Source organism: Boleophthalmus pectinirostris, unplaced genomic scaffold (assembly GCF_026225935.1).
Source record: "Boleophthalmus pectinirostris isolate CB_2022bp ecotype Guang Dong unplaced genomic scaffold, ASM2622593v1 HiC_scaffold_7, whole genome shotgun sequence".
Lineage (NCBI taxonomy): Eukaryota > Metazoa > Chordata > Actinopteri > Gobiiformes > Gobiidae > Boleophthalmus > Boleophthalmus pectinirostris.
Window position 1 is genome coordinate 37,892,948 of NW_026571473.1, and position 15,397 is coordinate 37,908,344.

The window sequence follows — 15,397 nt, forward strand, 5'->3', positions numbered from 1 at the left end:
CAGGAGGGTCAAACTCATTTTGGTCCGGGGGCCGTGTCCAACCGACTTTGATCCCAAAGTGTCCGGATCAGAAAACTCATGTCATATAAACCCCAAAAATAACAATAAGTTCAAATATTTGTGCAGAGAAACACAAATCTATTATAGAAATCTTTTTTAATTGATGAACTCTTTCTTTTACAAAATATTATAATATTATGAACAACCTGAAACTTTAAGAAAAATACAATTTCAACACAAAGTTTTAACAGGAACTTGTATGTAAACAGGAATAAGTCAATTTTTGTTGTAAAATCCTGCACTCGGCTCCACTTTTCTCATGTTGGACATTTTTCTGATGAGGGTGTCACGGTCAACAGTCAAAACGATCGTCCTTTAAGAGCGTTTGGAAAGAGACAAGTCTTCATTTGTGCTGCTCTGGTGGGAGGGGCCACGTACAGAGACGCTGGAGACGCTGCTGTGCTGAGCGGCGCAGAAAATTACAAATATTATAATAGAAAATATAAATAAAATATTTTAGTAGAAAATCAGACGAGGGCCAGATTAAAGGTCTTGGAGAGACCATGAGTTTTCTGATCCGGCCCCTTTGGGATCAAAGTCGGTTGGATACGGCCCCCGGACCAAAATGACTTTGACACGTCTGAATTAACCGGTAGTTTTTGTTTTTGTTCCACGTCTTTCTCAGTTTTGTTTGATGCTGTTCCTTTGGTCCTTTGATTCCAGTTTTCTCATCTGTGCTCCTCGACTTTTTGGTTGCAGTTTTGACACAAATGTGACAGGTGGGCGGGATTTCCATCGGTTCATTCCCACTGGCTGATTCATGTTTGACGGAACAGCTGAGTTTGGAGCTACAGAAGCTGTCGTGGACGTTTCTTGATGAAGTTTTGGTGACTGCAGCACAGACAACAGGTTTGTCCAGGATTTACACTGGAGAATCACGTTGTTCCAGAAGAAACGTCCACCAGAAAACACTGAATATTAGAAAAGCTCTGAGCACCAAAACTTCAACAGGAAACATCCACAACAGCTTCAGGAGCTCCGAGCTTCATTGTCCATCCAACAGAAATTAACCAATGAGAAATCCCACCCACCTGCCACATTTGTGCAAAAACTACAACCAAAAAGTCTGGGAGAATCTGTGTATCGTTCGTTCATTCGTTTTTCAATATAAAACCAAAAATAAGAAACGAAAAAACAACAGTTTTCTTCGTTATTTGTCTCCAAAACCAAAATGAGAAAACGGATAACGATTCGTCCGTATGCGGTGAGACCGGGACCAGACCGGGACCAGAGCGGGACTCAGACCGAAACGACCGAAAACTGAAAAAACAATCGACCAGGACACAAATCTTTTTTATTTTTGGTTTTATATTGAAAAACGAATGAACGAATGACACACGGATTTGGGAGCATAAACGAGGAGACTGGAATCAGAACCAAAGAAAAAAAAACAAAAAAAACACATCAAACAAAACTGGGAAAGACGCAGAACAAAAATACAAGAGGCGATTACACGAATAATTTAATTGCAGTCTTATATTTTTCTTTCTATATTTCTTATTTATTTAATTTTTTTGTTAGTTTTTTTTTTTTTTTTTTGGTATTTTGATTTATAATTTTTTGCTCGATGTTTTAAAAGCGTTCCTTCACTCAAATTGATTCCATAAATAAACGTTTGTCCAGTTGATAAATTGAATTTCTCCTTTTCCTTGGATTCTACCTGGACTGAAGCGATTCTACACACAGGATAGAAACTAAAAAAAAAGTAAAATTTGCATAATATCTCCTCTTTAAGCTTGTTGCTCTAGGCTCTACACTTGTCCGACATCAGGAAGTCGACATGATGCAGTGTGAGGAGAGACAGAGCGGCCGGGGAGGACAGAGGGACTCGTGCGTGACACTGGAGACTCAATCTACCGTGCGTCTTTAAACAAATGTCGGCAAAAGAATGGAACACACGATGACACGATGACACGATGACACGATGACACGATGACACGATGACCAGCACACACAAGCAAAGTGACCGAATGAGACAGAACAGCGCCCCCTAACGGAGACTCGTGAGGACGCACCAGCAGAGCCTTTTCACGGGACGTCACAAAAAAACTCTAAGGCTACGTTCAGACTGCAGGGCTTAACGCTCAATTACGATTTTTTGGTGAAATCCGATGTTTTTGCGAGGTCGTTCACATTTCCAATTAAAGGTTGTATGGAGGATTTTTTTTTGTTTTTTTTTGTTTCAAATTGTCAGTGATAGATTATAGATGCAGTAGCCTTGTAATTATGATGACCAAAATAAAGAGAATAAAAATTCATCAACTCTGGACGTGGTGGGGCTAAACATTTGCCAATAGATAACGACACTGCCTCGTTATCTGTGAGCTGACAGGCTGTCAATCAAACTCCCTACGTTTCTAGTGTAACTGACTTGCCTGCGCCGCCGGTACGTGGTTTACGTACGTCTGTCACGCAGTCCACAGACGCAAGACGCACAGACGCTGTTTACTCCACCAACGCAACAGTTCTTAGTGGCTTTTTTTGACCTATATCTTCCTCGCAGTTCGCACAAAGTTTGTTGCGATGGCGACAAGAATCCAGGAGCAGTTTCGCCGCAAAAGAAAGTCCGTTTTTTGAGGTCGCTGAAAGAAGAGGACAAGGGGAAAAGCAGCGAAGCCAAACTAAGGTGATTCTTGTAGATTCATTCCAGCGATGGCGCGACTGAAGCAGACGCAGGGTCTAAAGACTGACGCACTGGTCCACAAATTACTCCTGGACAGGAAACTTCTGCTTATTATGAAAACGTACTTTATTTCCAAGAGCTACACAAACGTTTTTCAGGACACGAAAGTGATATCCTATGTCTGAAAACGTCATTTTCAAGGCAAAGAAAGAGTCCGCTTGCTGCTGCGTGTTGTAGTAGTAGCTAGTTCATTCGCACGGAATCTCCGCTCCCCCCGCTCCTCACTTCTCCGTCTTGCCTAACCAACACTGTAGTTAGTTGTTTACAAGTCATGTGCAGTTCACCGGTTTCTGGCGTAAGGATGAGGCGGAAGGAGGCGTTTCTACGTAGGAGCTGTAGGGGAGGGGAGGTGGTTTCACGCATGCGCAACATTTTGAAAAAGGACAAACAGTCGCTGGATTTCTCGTTCCTTGGAAAATCCTCTGTACAACCTTTAAATGCGACTTGTTTGTGACTCCAGTGTGAACGGTAAACGGCCCGAAAGTGTCGCGCATGTGACACTGGAGACACGACGACGTCAACCCCACGCGTCAACCGCAGCGATCGTGCTCTGTGTTTACGGAAGTTGTCCAAATACGGTCGCGAGCATTGAGCACCTGGAGATTTTACAGTTCCGGTTTCCGCCTGCTTCAGCGCAGAATAGTGACGTTTGTGTCTTGTTGATGACGTGTAGGTGGATGAATGAACTTTGTCCGTTCAGACTGAAGTCACATGTCAAAAGATCAGATATGTATCAGTTTCAGGAGCACATATCCAAGTGTCCTGGGTCATGTTTGAAAAATTCGGATCTGTGTGGTTCAGACTGACATTAAAAGATCAGATACAGGAACATAGAAGCCAAAAAATCGGATTTGGGTCACTTCAGGCTGCAGTCTGAACGCAGCCTAAAAGACTCTAATCTACACTTTAAACTTGAGCTGGACGTGGTGGAGTTTTCTGTTTGTGTAACGGTTTAACTGCAGATTTGTTGAGCTGTTCTGTGTCTGACATCACAACAATCTACAGACCAATATTATTTAATAACTCGAGTCTAGACACTAATAGAAATGATCAGATTACAAAAACAAATATAAGAAAATGAAAAAAATATTTTCTTCATTATTTGTCTCCAAAACCAAAATTAAAAAAACAGATAATGATTTGTTTTTTTCAGTTTTCGATTTTTTGTTTAAATGAAAAATGGAAAAAACTAAAACTCAACCGTTTACGTGACTTAAAGTACGATGCCGAACTAAAACAAGACTAAAACAGGACTGGTCTGTTTTAGTCTTGTCCCGGTCTCAGTCTCGGTCTCAATCACGGTCTGGTCCCAGCCTCAGTCCTGGCCTCAGTTCTGGTCTGGTCCAGTCTCAGTCCCGGTCTCAATCATGGTTTCAGTCCTGGTTTCAGTCCCGGTCTCAGTCCCGGTCTCAATCAAGGTCTCAATCACGGTCTCAGTCCTGGACTCAGTCCCGATCTCAGTTCTGGTCTGGTCCCGGTCTCAGTCTCAGTCCCAGTCTCAGTCCCAGTCCCAGTCACGGTCTGGTCCTGGTCTAAGACCTGGTTCAGTCCCTTTCTGGTTCTGGTCTGGTCCCGGCCCTGGTTCAGTCCTGGTTCAGTCCGTTATCTGTTTTTTTTTTCCATTTTTCATTTAAACACAAAACCGAAAACTAAAAAAAAGTAAATCATTTTCTGTTTTTTCATTTTGGTTTGGACCAAATTATTTTTTTCTTATTTTTGGTTTTATATTGAAAAACAAATGATAAAGAAATAATATAAAGAACACTTCAAGTCGCTGCACGATAATCCAAAGTCTGTCATTATTTGCCTTTGACACTGGAGCTTGTGTAATGTTCCCGTTTATTTTAAAAATGTGGAGTGACGTCGTCGGCTTCATCTGCACCAGAGAAAAACCTCCTGAGTGATTGACAGAACCAAAACCCCCGTCTACAGTAAACTCTGTGTACGACTGTCGGAGTCCTGGTCTCAGTCCCTCGGTCCCAGTCTGGTCCCAGTCTCGGTCCCGGTCTGGTCCCAGTCTCAGTCCCGTACTCAGTTCTGTTCTCAGACCTGGTCCCAGTCCCGGTCTTGTCCCGTTCTCAGTCCCGGTCCTGTTCTCGGTCTCAGTCCTGCTCTCAATCACGGTCTGGTCCCAGCCTCAGTCCTGGGCCTCAGTTCTGGTCTTAGTCCCGGTCTCACTCCTGGTCTCAGTTCTGGTCCTGTTCCCAGTCGCACTCCTGGTCTCAGTTCTGGTCTGGTCCTAGCCTCAGTCCTGGTCTCATCCTGGTCTCAGTCCCGGTCTCTGTCCCGGTCGCACTCCTGGTCTCAGTTCTGGTCCCAGTCGCACTCCTGGTCTCAATCACGGTCTGGTCCTAGCCTCAGTCCTGGTCTCAGTTCTGGTCTGGTCCGTCTCGGTCCCGGTCTCAATCCTGTCTCAGTCCTGGTCTCAGTCTCAGTCCGGTCTCAGTTCTGGTCTGGTCTGGTCCAGTCTCAGTCCCGGTCTCAGGTCCTGGTTCTCAGTCCTGGTCTCAGTCCCGGTCCTGTTCCCAGTCTCAGTCCTGGTCTCAGTCTGGTCCCGGTCTGGTCCTGGTCTCAATCACGGTCTGCTCCCAGCCTCAGTCCAGGTCTCAATCCTGGTCTCAGTCCAGGTCTCAATCCTGGTCTGATCTCGGTCTGGTCCGGGCCTCAATCACGTTCTGGTCCCAGTCTCAGTCCCGGTCTCAGTTCTGGTCCTGGTCCCGGACCTGTTTTAGTCCTGGCTCAGTCCGTTTTTTTCCCCATTTTTCATTTAAACCCAAAATCAAAAAACTAAAAAAACCAAATCATGATCTGTTTTTTTTTTTTTTTTCATTTTAATTTTAGAGACAAATACTGAAGAAATGATTGACAGCTCTACATTAAACCCCGCGTCGTTCGAGAGTCTTTCCGTTCTTTCTGGAGCTTTTGGAGTCGGCGAGCGGTTTAAATAAAAAAAAAGAAAAAAAAAAAGAAGAAGTGCATTTCCTGGGCTCGTCTCTTTTGGAGCTGATGACGGCAGGAACGAGCTGAATGATGAAAAGGAAGAAGAGGCAGGAAACGGTGAACAAGATGTGCACGTGTGGAGCTGCAGCTGCGACGCCCACGACGTGAATAAAACACGAGCGACGGAGGGAGAAGAAGAGAGGAAGAAGAGGAGGAGGAGAAGAGAGGAAGAGGAGGAGGAGGAAGAGAGAGAGGAAGAGAGGAGAGAGAGGAAGGAGGAGAGAGAGAAGAGAGGAAGAAGAGAAGAGAGAAGAGGAGAGGAGGAAGAGAGGGAGGAGGAGGAGAGAGAGGAAGAGGAGGAGGAGAAGAGAGGAAGAAGAGAGAGAGGAGAAGAGAGGAGAGGAAGAGGAGAGGAGGAGGGAGAGAGAGAGGAGGAGAGAGAGGAAGAGGAGAGGAGAAGAGAGGAGGAGAGGAGGAGGAGAGAGGAGGAGAAGAGAGGAAGAGGAGGAGGAGAAGAGAGGAAGAGGAGGAGGAGGAGAGGAGAGAGAGGAGGAGAGAGAGGAGAAGAGCGAGGAGAAGAGGAGAGAGAAGAGGAGGAGAGAGAGGAGAGAGAAGAGAGGAGAAGAGGAGGAAGAGAGGAGAGGAGAGAGAGGAAGAGGAGAAGAGGAGGAGAAGAGAGCGAAGAGAGAGGAGAGAGAGAGAGAGGAGGAGAGAGAGGAGAGGAGGAGAAGAAGAGGAGAAGAGAGAGAGGAGAAGAGAGGAAAGAGAGGAGAGAGGAGAAGAGAGAGAGAGAGGAGGAGGAAGAGGAGAGAGAGGAGAGGAGAGAGAGGAGAGGAGAGGAGGAGAGGAGAGAGGAGGAGAAGGAGGAAGAGGAGGAGGAAGAGAGGAAGAGAGAGGAGGAGAAGAGAGGAGAAGAGAGAGGAGGGAAGAGAAGAGAGAGAGAGGAGAAGAGAGAGGAGAGAGAGAGAGAGGAGAGGAGAGAGAGAGAAGAGAGAGAGAGAGGAAGAGGAGGAGAGAGAGAGAGAGGAGAGAGAAGAGGAGGAGAGAGAAGAGGAGGAGGAGGAGGAAGAGAGGAAGAGGAAGGAGCGAGAAGAGAGGAGAGAGAGAGAGAGAGAGGAGAGGAGGAGGAGAAGAGAGGAAGAGGAGGAGGAGGAGAGAAGAGGAAGAGGAGAAGAGAGGAAGAGGAGGAGGAGAAGAGGAGGAGAAGAGAGAGGAGAGAGGAGAGGAGGAGAGAGGAGAGAGGAGGAGGAGGAGAAAGAGAGAAGAGGAGGAGGAGGAGAGAGAGGAGAGAGGAGAGAGAGAGGAAGAGAGGAAGAGAAGAGGAGGAGAAGAGGAGAGAGAGGAGGAAAGAGAGGAGAAGAGAGGAGAGAGAGAGAGGAGGAAGAGAGGAGAGGAAGGGAAGAGGAGGAGAGAGAAGAGAGGAAGAGGAGAGAAGAGGAGAAGAGGAGAAGAGATGAGGAGAGAGGGATGAAAAGCGAAAAGAGAGGAGCTGAGGCTAAAAGAGGAAACGAGAGGAAGAAAAGGAGGAGGGAAGACAGGGCTGAGAGACGAGAAGAAAGACGAGAGGGGGAAAGGAGAAAATAGAGGGAATGAGAGAGAAGAACTGAAAGAGGAAGAGAGAGGAGGAATGAGAGAAAAGAAAAAGAGTGTGATGGAAAGAGGAGAAGAGAGAGGGGCTGAGAGAGGAGGAGAGAAAGCAGAAAAGAGAAGGGATGAGAGAAGAACTGAAAGAGGAAGAGAGAAGTGGAGAGAGGAGGAAAAAGGAGAGACAGGAGCAGAAGAGAAGAGAGAACGAGAGAAAAGAAGAAGAGTGGGACTGAAGGAGGAGAGAGAGACACTGAGAGATGAGGAGAGAGGGATGAAAACCAAAAGAGAGGAGCTGAGAGTGAGAGAGGAGAAGAGAGCAAGAAAGAGAGGAGGAAAAAGAGGGGGATGAGAGATGAGAAAGACGAGCAGAGAGGAAGGAGAGAAAGGAGAAAAGAGAGGGGAATGAGAGAGAGAGAGAGAAGAACTGAAAGAAGAAGAAAGAGGAGAAGAGAGAGGAGGAAAAAGAGGAGCGAAAAGAAGAAGAGTGGGACTGAAAGAGGACAAGAGAAGAACTGAGAGGGGTTGAGAGGAGACGAGAGGAAGAAAGAGAGGAGCAGGAGAGGGGTGAGAGACGAAAAAGACGAGAGAGGAGGAGACAGAGGAGCAAGAAAGAGGCGCAAAAAGACGAGGAGTGTGAGCGAGGAGGAGAGGAGGAAACTGGGCTGAGAGGAAGAAAAAAAGAGGAGCAGAGAGAGGAACGAGAGAAAGATCTGAAAGGTGAAGAGACGAGGTGAGAGGAGGCGAAGAGAGACGGTAAAAGAGGAGGTAAAGAAGGAGGTAAAGAGGAGGAGGTAAAAGGAGGTAAAAAGGAGGTAAAAGGAGGTAGAAAAGGAGGTAGAAGAAGGAGGTAGAAGAAGGAGGTAAAAGAGGAGGTAAAAGAGGAGGTAGAAGAAGGAGGTAGAAAGAGGAGTAAAAGAGGAGGTAAAAGAGAGGAGAAGAGGAGGTAGAGAGAAGGAGGAAAAGAGGAGGTAAAAAGAGGAGGGTAAAAGAGGAGGTAAAAGAGGAGGAGAAAAGGAGGTAAAAGAGGGAGGTAAAAGAGGAGGTAGAAGAGGAGGTAGAAAAGGAGGTAAAAGAGGAGGTAGAAGAGGAGTAAAAAAGGAGGTAGAAAAGGAGGTAAAGAGGAGGTAGAAGAAGGAGGTAAAAGAGGAGGTAGAAGAGGAGGTAAAAGAGTAAAAGAGAGTAGAAGAGGTAAAGGAGGTAAAGAGAGTAGAAGAGGAGGTAGGAAGAGGAAGGAAGGAGAAAGGAGGTAGAAGAAGGAGGTAAAAGAGGAGGTAAAAGAGGAGGTAGAAGAAGGAGGTAGAAGAGGAGGTAAAGAGGAGGTAAAAGAGGAGGTAAAAGGAGGAGGTAAAAGAGGAAAAGAGGAGGTAGAAGAAGGAGGTAAAAGGAGGTAAAAAGGAGGTAAAGAGAGGTAAGAGGAAGGAGGTAGAAGAGGATAAAAGGAGGTAAAGAGGGGTAAAGAGGAGGTAGAAGAAGAAGGGTAAAAGAGGAGGTAAAAGAGGAGGAAAAGGAGGTGGTAAAAGGTAGAGAGAAAAGAAGAGGAGAGGAGGAAGAAGGAGGGAGGTAGAAGAAGGAGGTAGAAAGAGTAAAAGAAGGAGGTAAAAGAGGAGAGGAGGAAGAGAAGAGGAGGTAAAGGAGTAGAAGAGGGAGGTAAAAGAGAAAGGAGGTAAAAGAGGAGGTAGAAGGAGGTAAAAGGAGGAAAAGGAGGTAGAAGAGAGGTAGAAGAGGAGGTAGAAGAAGGAGGTAAAAGAGGAGGAAGAAAAGAGGTAAAGAGGGTAAAGAGGAGGTAAAGAGGAGGTAGAAGAGGAGGAGAAGAGGAGGAAAAGAGGAGGTAGAAGAGGAGTAAAAGAGGAGGTAGAAAGGAGGGTAAAAGAGGAGGTAGAGAGGAGAAGAGGGTAGAAGAAGGAGGTAAAAGATGGGAGGGAGAAGAAGGAGGGTAAAAGAGGAGGAAAAGGAGGGAAAGAAGAGGGTAGAGAAGAAGAGGTAAAAAGACAGGAGGTAAAAGAGGAGGTTAGAAGAAAAGGAGGTAAAAGAGGTAAAGAGGAGGTAGAAGAAGAGGTAGAAGAGGAAGTAAAAAAGGAGGTAGAAGAGAGGAGGTAAAAGAGGAGGTAAAGAGGAGTAGAAGGAAGGAGTAAAAGGAGTAAAAGAGTAGAAGAAAGGAAAACGAGGAGGAGGTAGAAGAAGGAGGTAAAAGGAGGTAGAAGAGGAGGTAGAAGAGGAGTGAGCGGGGCCTTTGTGGATCCGGCGGCGGCGGCGGGGCGGCGGCGGCGGCGGCGTTGGGCTCTGTGCTCCGTGCTCCATGTGTGCGCACAGCCTGGTCTCAGACTCTTTAATCCTGCCTGAGTACACAGCACGTCTCTGTCAAATCCACTCTGCGCCGCACAAACATCTGAGCGCCTCATCACAGACGCGACGCCACAGCGGCCTCCTCCACTCCTCCTCCACTCCTCCTCCACTCTCCACTCTCCTGCTCTCCTCACTCCTCCCCTCTCCTCCACTCTCTCCACTCTCACTCCTCCACCACTCCTCCTCCACCACTCTCCTCTGCCTCCTCCTGCCTCACTCCCCTCCTCCTCCTCCACCCTCCTCCACTCCTCCTCCACTCCTCCTCCTCTCACTCCTCCTCCTCCTCTGCACTCCTCCTCCTCCTCCCTCACTCCTCCACTCCTCCACCACTCCTCCACTCCTCCTGCCACTCCTCCCTCCTCCACTCCTCCTCCTGCACTCCTCCTCCTCCTCCTCCTCCCACTCCTCCTCCACTCCTCCTGCCTCTCCTCACTCTCCTGCACTCCTCCACCACTCCTCCTCCACTCCTCCTGCACTCCTCCTGCACCTCCTGCACTCCTCACTCCTCCTCCTCCACTCCTCCTCCTCCACTCCTCCACTCCTCCACTCTCCTCCACTCCTCCTCCACTCCTCCTCCATCCTCCTGCACTCCTCCACTCCTCCCACTCCTCCTCCACTCCCCCACTCCTCCTCCTCCACTCCTCCTCCACTCCTCCTGCACTCCTCCTCCACTCCTCCTGCACTCCTCCTCCACTCCTCCCTCCCCTCCTCCTCCTCCACCTCCTCACCACTCCTCCCTCCACTCCTCCTCCACTCTCCTCCCTCCTCCTCCTCCACTCCTCCTCCCCACTCCTCCCTCCACTCCTCCTCCTGCACTCTCCTCCACTCCTCCTCCTGCACTCCTGCACTCCTCCTCCCACTCCTCCTGCACTCCTTCCTCCACTCCTCCTCCACTCCTCCTCCCACTCCTCCCTCCACTCCTCCTCCACTCCTCCTCCACTCCTCCTGCACTCCTCCTCCACTCCTCCTGCACTCCTCCTCCACTCCTCCTGCACTCCTCCACTCCTCCTCCACTCCTCCTGCACTCCTCCTCCACTCCTCCACCACTCCTCCTCCACTCCTCCTGCATCCTCCTCCTCACTCCTCCTCCACTCCTCCTCCTCCTCCACTCCTCCACTCCTCCTCCCACTCCTCCACTCCTCCTCCACCCTCCTCCTCCACTCCTCCTCCACTCCTCCTGCACTCCTCCTCCACTCCTCCTGCACTCCTCCTGCACTCCTCCTCCACTCCTCCTCCCTCCTCCACTCCTCCTCCACTCCTCCACTCCTCCTCCACTCCTCCACTCCTCCTCCACTCCTCCTCCACTCCTCCTCCACTCCTCCTCCACTCCTCCTCCACTCCTCCTCCTCCTCCTCCACTCCTCCACTCCTCCTGCACTCCTCCTGCACTCCTCCTCCACTCCTCCTGCACTCCTCCTCCACCTCCTCCACTCCTCCTCCACTCCTCCTCCACTCCTCCTGCTCACTCCTCCTCTCCTCCTCCACTCCTCTCCTCCACTCACTCCTCCTGCACTCCTCCTCCTCCACTCCTCCTCACTCCTCCACTCCTCCTGCACTCCTCCTGCACTCCTCCTCCACTCCTCCTCACACTCCTCACTCCTCCTCCACCACTCCTCCTCCACTCCTCCACTCACTCCTCCACTCCTCCACTCCTCCTCCACTCCTCCTCCACTCCTCCTCCACTCCTCCACTCCTCCTGCACTCCTCCTCCTCCTGCACTCCTCCTGCACTCCTCCTCTCACTCCTCCTGCACTCTTCCTCCACTCCTCCTCCCACTCCTCCTGCATCCTCCTCCTCCCACTCCTCCTCCACTCCTCCTCCACTCCTCCTCCACTCCTCCTCCTCCTCCTGCACTCCTCCTCCATCCTCCTCCACTCCTGCACTCCTCCTGCACTCCTCCTGCACTCCTCCTGCACTCCTCCACTCCTCCTCCACCTCCTCCACTCCTCCTGCACTCCTCCTCCACTCCTCCACTCCTCCTCCACTCCTCCACTCCTCCTCCTCCTGCACTCCTCCTCCACTCTCCACTCCTCCTCCACTCCTCCTCCACTCCTCCTCCACTCCTCCCACTCCTCCCCACTCCTCCTCCTCCTCCACTCCTCTGCACTCCTCCTCCACTCCTCCTCCTCCTGCACTCCTCCTCCACTCCTCCTGACTCCTCCTCCACTCCTCCACTCCTCCTCCACTCCTCCTGCACTCCTCCTCCACTCCTCACTCCTCCTCACTCCTCCTCCACTCCTGCACTCCTCCTCACTCCTCCACTCCTCCTCCACTCCTCCACTCCTCCTCCTGCACTCCTCCCTGCACTCCTCCTCCACTCCTCCTCCTCCTGCCACTCCTCCTCCTCACTCCTCCTGCACTCTCCTCCTGCACTCCTCCTGCACTCCTCCTGCACTCCTCCTCCACTCCTCCTCCTCTCCTCCTCCTCCACTCCTCCTGCACTCCTCCTCCACTCCTCCTCCTCCACTCCTCCTCCACTCCTCCTCCCACTCTCCTCCACTCCTCCTGCACTCCTCCTGCACTCCTCCTGCACTCCTCCACTCCTGCACTCACTCCTCCTCACTCCTCCTCCACTCCTCTCCACTCCTCCTCCTCCACTCCTGCACTCCTCCTCCACTCTCCTCCTGCACTCCTCCTGCCACTCCTCCTGCACTCCTCCTCCACTCCTCCACTCCCTCCTCCTCCCACTCCTCCTGCACTCCTCCTCCTCCTCCCCTCTCCTCCTCCCTCCACTCCGCTCCTCCTCCTCCTCCTCCTGCACTCCTCCTCCACTCCTCCCCACTCCTCCTCCACTCCTCTGCACTCCTCCTGCACTCCTCCTCCACTCCTCCACCACTCCTCCTCCACTCCTCCTCCACTCCTCCTCCACGACGAGTCACATCCACCACCGCCGACTCTGCTCCGAAAAGAACCGGGGACGACTCACGCTTTCGTTTCGTTGAGTTTGAAACGGATCGTATTGAAATTGAAACGAGTTAATTGATTTGTGGACTGTACGCAGACGTCAGAACATGTCGCGTGCTCAGAGAAGAGGTTTTATTTACGACAACCGACAACGCAGGAAGTGAGCGAAATCTGTGTATTCTTAATCATTTAACAGTGTAAAGGTTCGTTCACACCAGAGCGTCAAAGCGTCCAGTTTCAATGTAAAGTCCTGCGTTTTTGCGGCGCGTCTTCAGCGTCAGCGCGGCGCGTTTTGAGCGTTTTGGCGTCAGCGGTCAAGACGCGCGTCCAAGGCTTCAGCGTCAAGAAGTTGAAAATGCTGAACTTTTCGCGTCAGACGCGCCGCGGCAACCAATCAGGGACGAGTATCCAGAGACGCAGCGACGTTATTATCAGGAAGAAAAACCCGAGAACCAGAACGAGAAACACAAACATGAACGGAGAATAAATATATACACCACAATCACCGACCAGATCCTGAGGACTACACCAGAACCAGACCAGGACTAAACAAGGACTAGACCGGGACTGATCCAGTGTTATTAGTGGAGTATAAATATAAATACGCCCCAGTCGTCGAGTCGATCTCCTCCACTGATGTTTTATGTCATAAAAACACTAAAGTCTCTCAGTCTGGTCTGTTTCTGGAAAAGAGTGGGACCAGGCTCTTGTTTCCAGGGCAACGGACGCGCGTCAAGTATTTTTGTCCCGTTCGTCCACGGCGTCAGAGATGCGCGTCGGGGGCGTCTAAACTCAAATGCAAAGGCGTCCAAATAGAGACGTCAAGGCGTTTTTTGACGCTTTGGTGTGAACGGCCCTTAAAGGTTGTATGGAGGATTTTTTTTTGTTTCAAACTGTCACTGAAAGATTAAAATACCATTACAGAGACGCAGCAGCTTTGTAATTATGATGACCAAAAAAAAAAAAGAACGAAAATCTATCAACTGTGGACGTGTTGAGGCCAGATAAACATCAGCCAATAGAAAACGAGGCTGCCTCATTTTCTATTGGCTGTTCAGGTTGTCAATCAAACTCCCTAGTATAAACTGACTCGTCGGAGCGCAGGGGATTACATGGTTTACGCAGCGGTTCTTAGAGGCTTTTTCGAACTGTCGCTTCCTCGCATTTCGCACAAAGTTTGTCGCGACGGCGGACGAGAATCCACGACCGGTTCGCCCCAAAAGAAAGTCCGTTTTTGAGGTCGCTGAAAGAAGAAGAGAAGAGGAAAAGGAGCAAAGCCAAACTGAGGTGATTCTTGGAGATCTCGTCCAGCGATGGCGCGACCGAAGCAGAGCGAAGGGTCTAAAAACTGACGCGTCGGTCGCTGAATTACTTCTAGACAGGAAACTTCAACAGTCATTCTGAACGCGCACAAGGACTGTCACTGTATTTCTCTTCCCTTAAAAAAATCCTCTATACAACCTTTAAGTAACATTTGGCTTTGGAACAAGTGCCGCTGCATCTGTCCAGCTCGGGTCAGAGTACTGCACCAGGTCGGGTCAGAGTACTGCACCAGGTCGGGTCAGAGTACTGCACCAGGTCATTTACTCGCGGACTTAGAAGAGAGAAATAACCCGTTAGCACACTGGGTTAGCAGGTTGTCCTGGGTTACAGTTAGGTCCGTTAGTCCTGGGGTCCTAGTCCTGGGTTAGTCCTGGGTCCTGGGTTAGTCCTGGGTTAGTCCTGGGTTAGTCCTGGGTTAGTCCTGGGTTAGTCCTGGGTTAGTCCTGGGTTAGTCCTGGGTTAGTCCTGGGTTAGTCCTGGGTTATCACGGGTTAGTCCTGGGTTAGTCCTGGGTTATCCTGGGTTAGTCCTGGGTTATCACGAGCACGGGGGTAACAGGTGGAGTGTTAACGGGTCCGGGCAGGTGCAGGTCTCTAAAAACTGACCTGTTCAGGACTGTGGGTCGGGTCACGTTGGTCACGTGTGTTGATCACTGTGGACCAACATGCACTGCGGTGGGACATGTGGTTTTAAGTTTCGTTTCTGAAGCCAAAATGCTGCAAATTGCGGAAGCACTAGTATCTTTTTTGGGACCAACTCTCTTGTGGTCGGACTTGTGGTCTTCGTCTCTAATGATCGTCACGTGACAACGGAAAAAAACTAATCGAACGTCGTCTCCTCACGCCGTTAAAAGAAACATTATAGACACTATTAATTTTAAATCGTGACAGATTAAACTGAGAATACAACCACACATTCAATTGTGCTGAGCAAACAAATGTAGGGATCAATAAATTATAATCTGTCCTTATGCAGATTTTTACTTTTTGATACCACAAGATACTGTAATACTGTATTACCGCGCAGCACTAATCATCATGACGATATTCAAGAGGAAGGTGCATTGAATTAGCCTGATTCAGCAGCCGGTTTCACTTTGTGGAAACCGTCTGACCTCACAGCATTAGGATTCGTTCCCTCAACATTAGGCAGGTACTTTTTTTATTTAACCAATCACTGCTATTTGGTGGTGGCTTTAAATCCTCGATCTCAGGAAACATTGACAACACAGAATGTCTGTCTCTTCGCTGATTGGCTGGTGCCCGAACTCACACTTCCGGGATTCTTGAAAACCGTCTGGTGTTTTCTGATTCATGACCTAATCACTGGAGAGAAATGAAACTGAGCGAAGGCACTAGGTGGAACCAGCCTGAAACTGAATTAAACCCTCAGCCAAACCTCGTACAGATATTTACACAGATATTTATATAAACACAAAATACAGAATAACTTAATAATGTAAGTGTTAAAATAGTGAGTGTTCAAGAGCTCAGTTTTCTTTAAAATGTACAAAGTTTGTCTGTATCACCTAAAAGTTTTGCAGGACTGAACCAGAATT

At 49.4% G+C, this 15,397-nt stretch overlaps 1 protein-coding gene across 8 annotated transcripts in view; it reads right to left on the minus strand.

Annotated features, from left to right (window-relative positions):
* dazap1 (DAZ associated protein 1) overlaps positions 1–15,397 on the minus strand; it is an 85,719-nt gene that overhangs the window by 11,145 nt on the left and 59,177 nt on the right. The window lies entirely within an intron of this gene.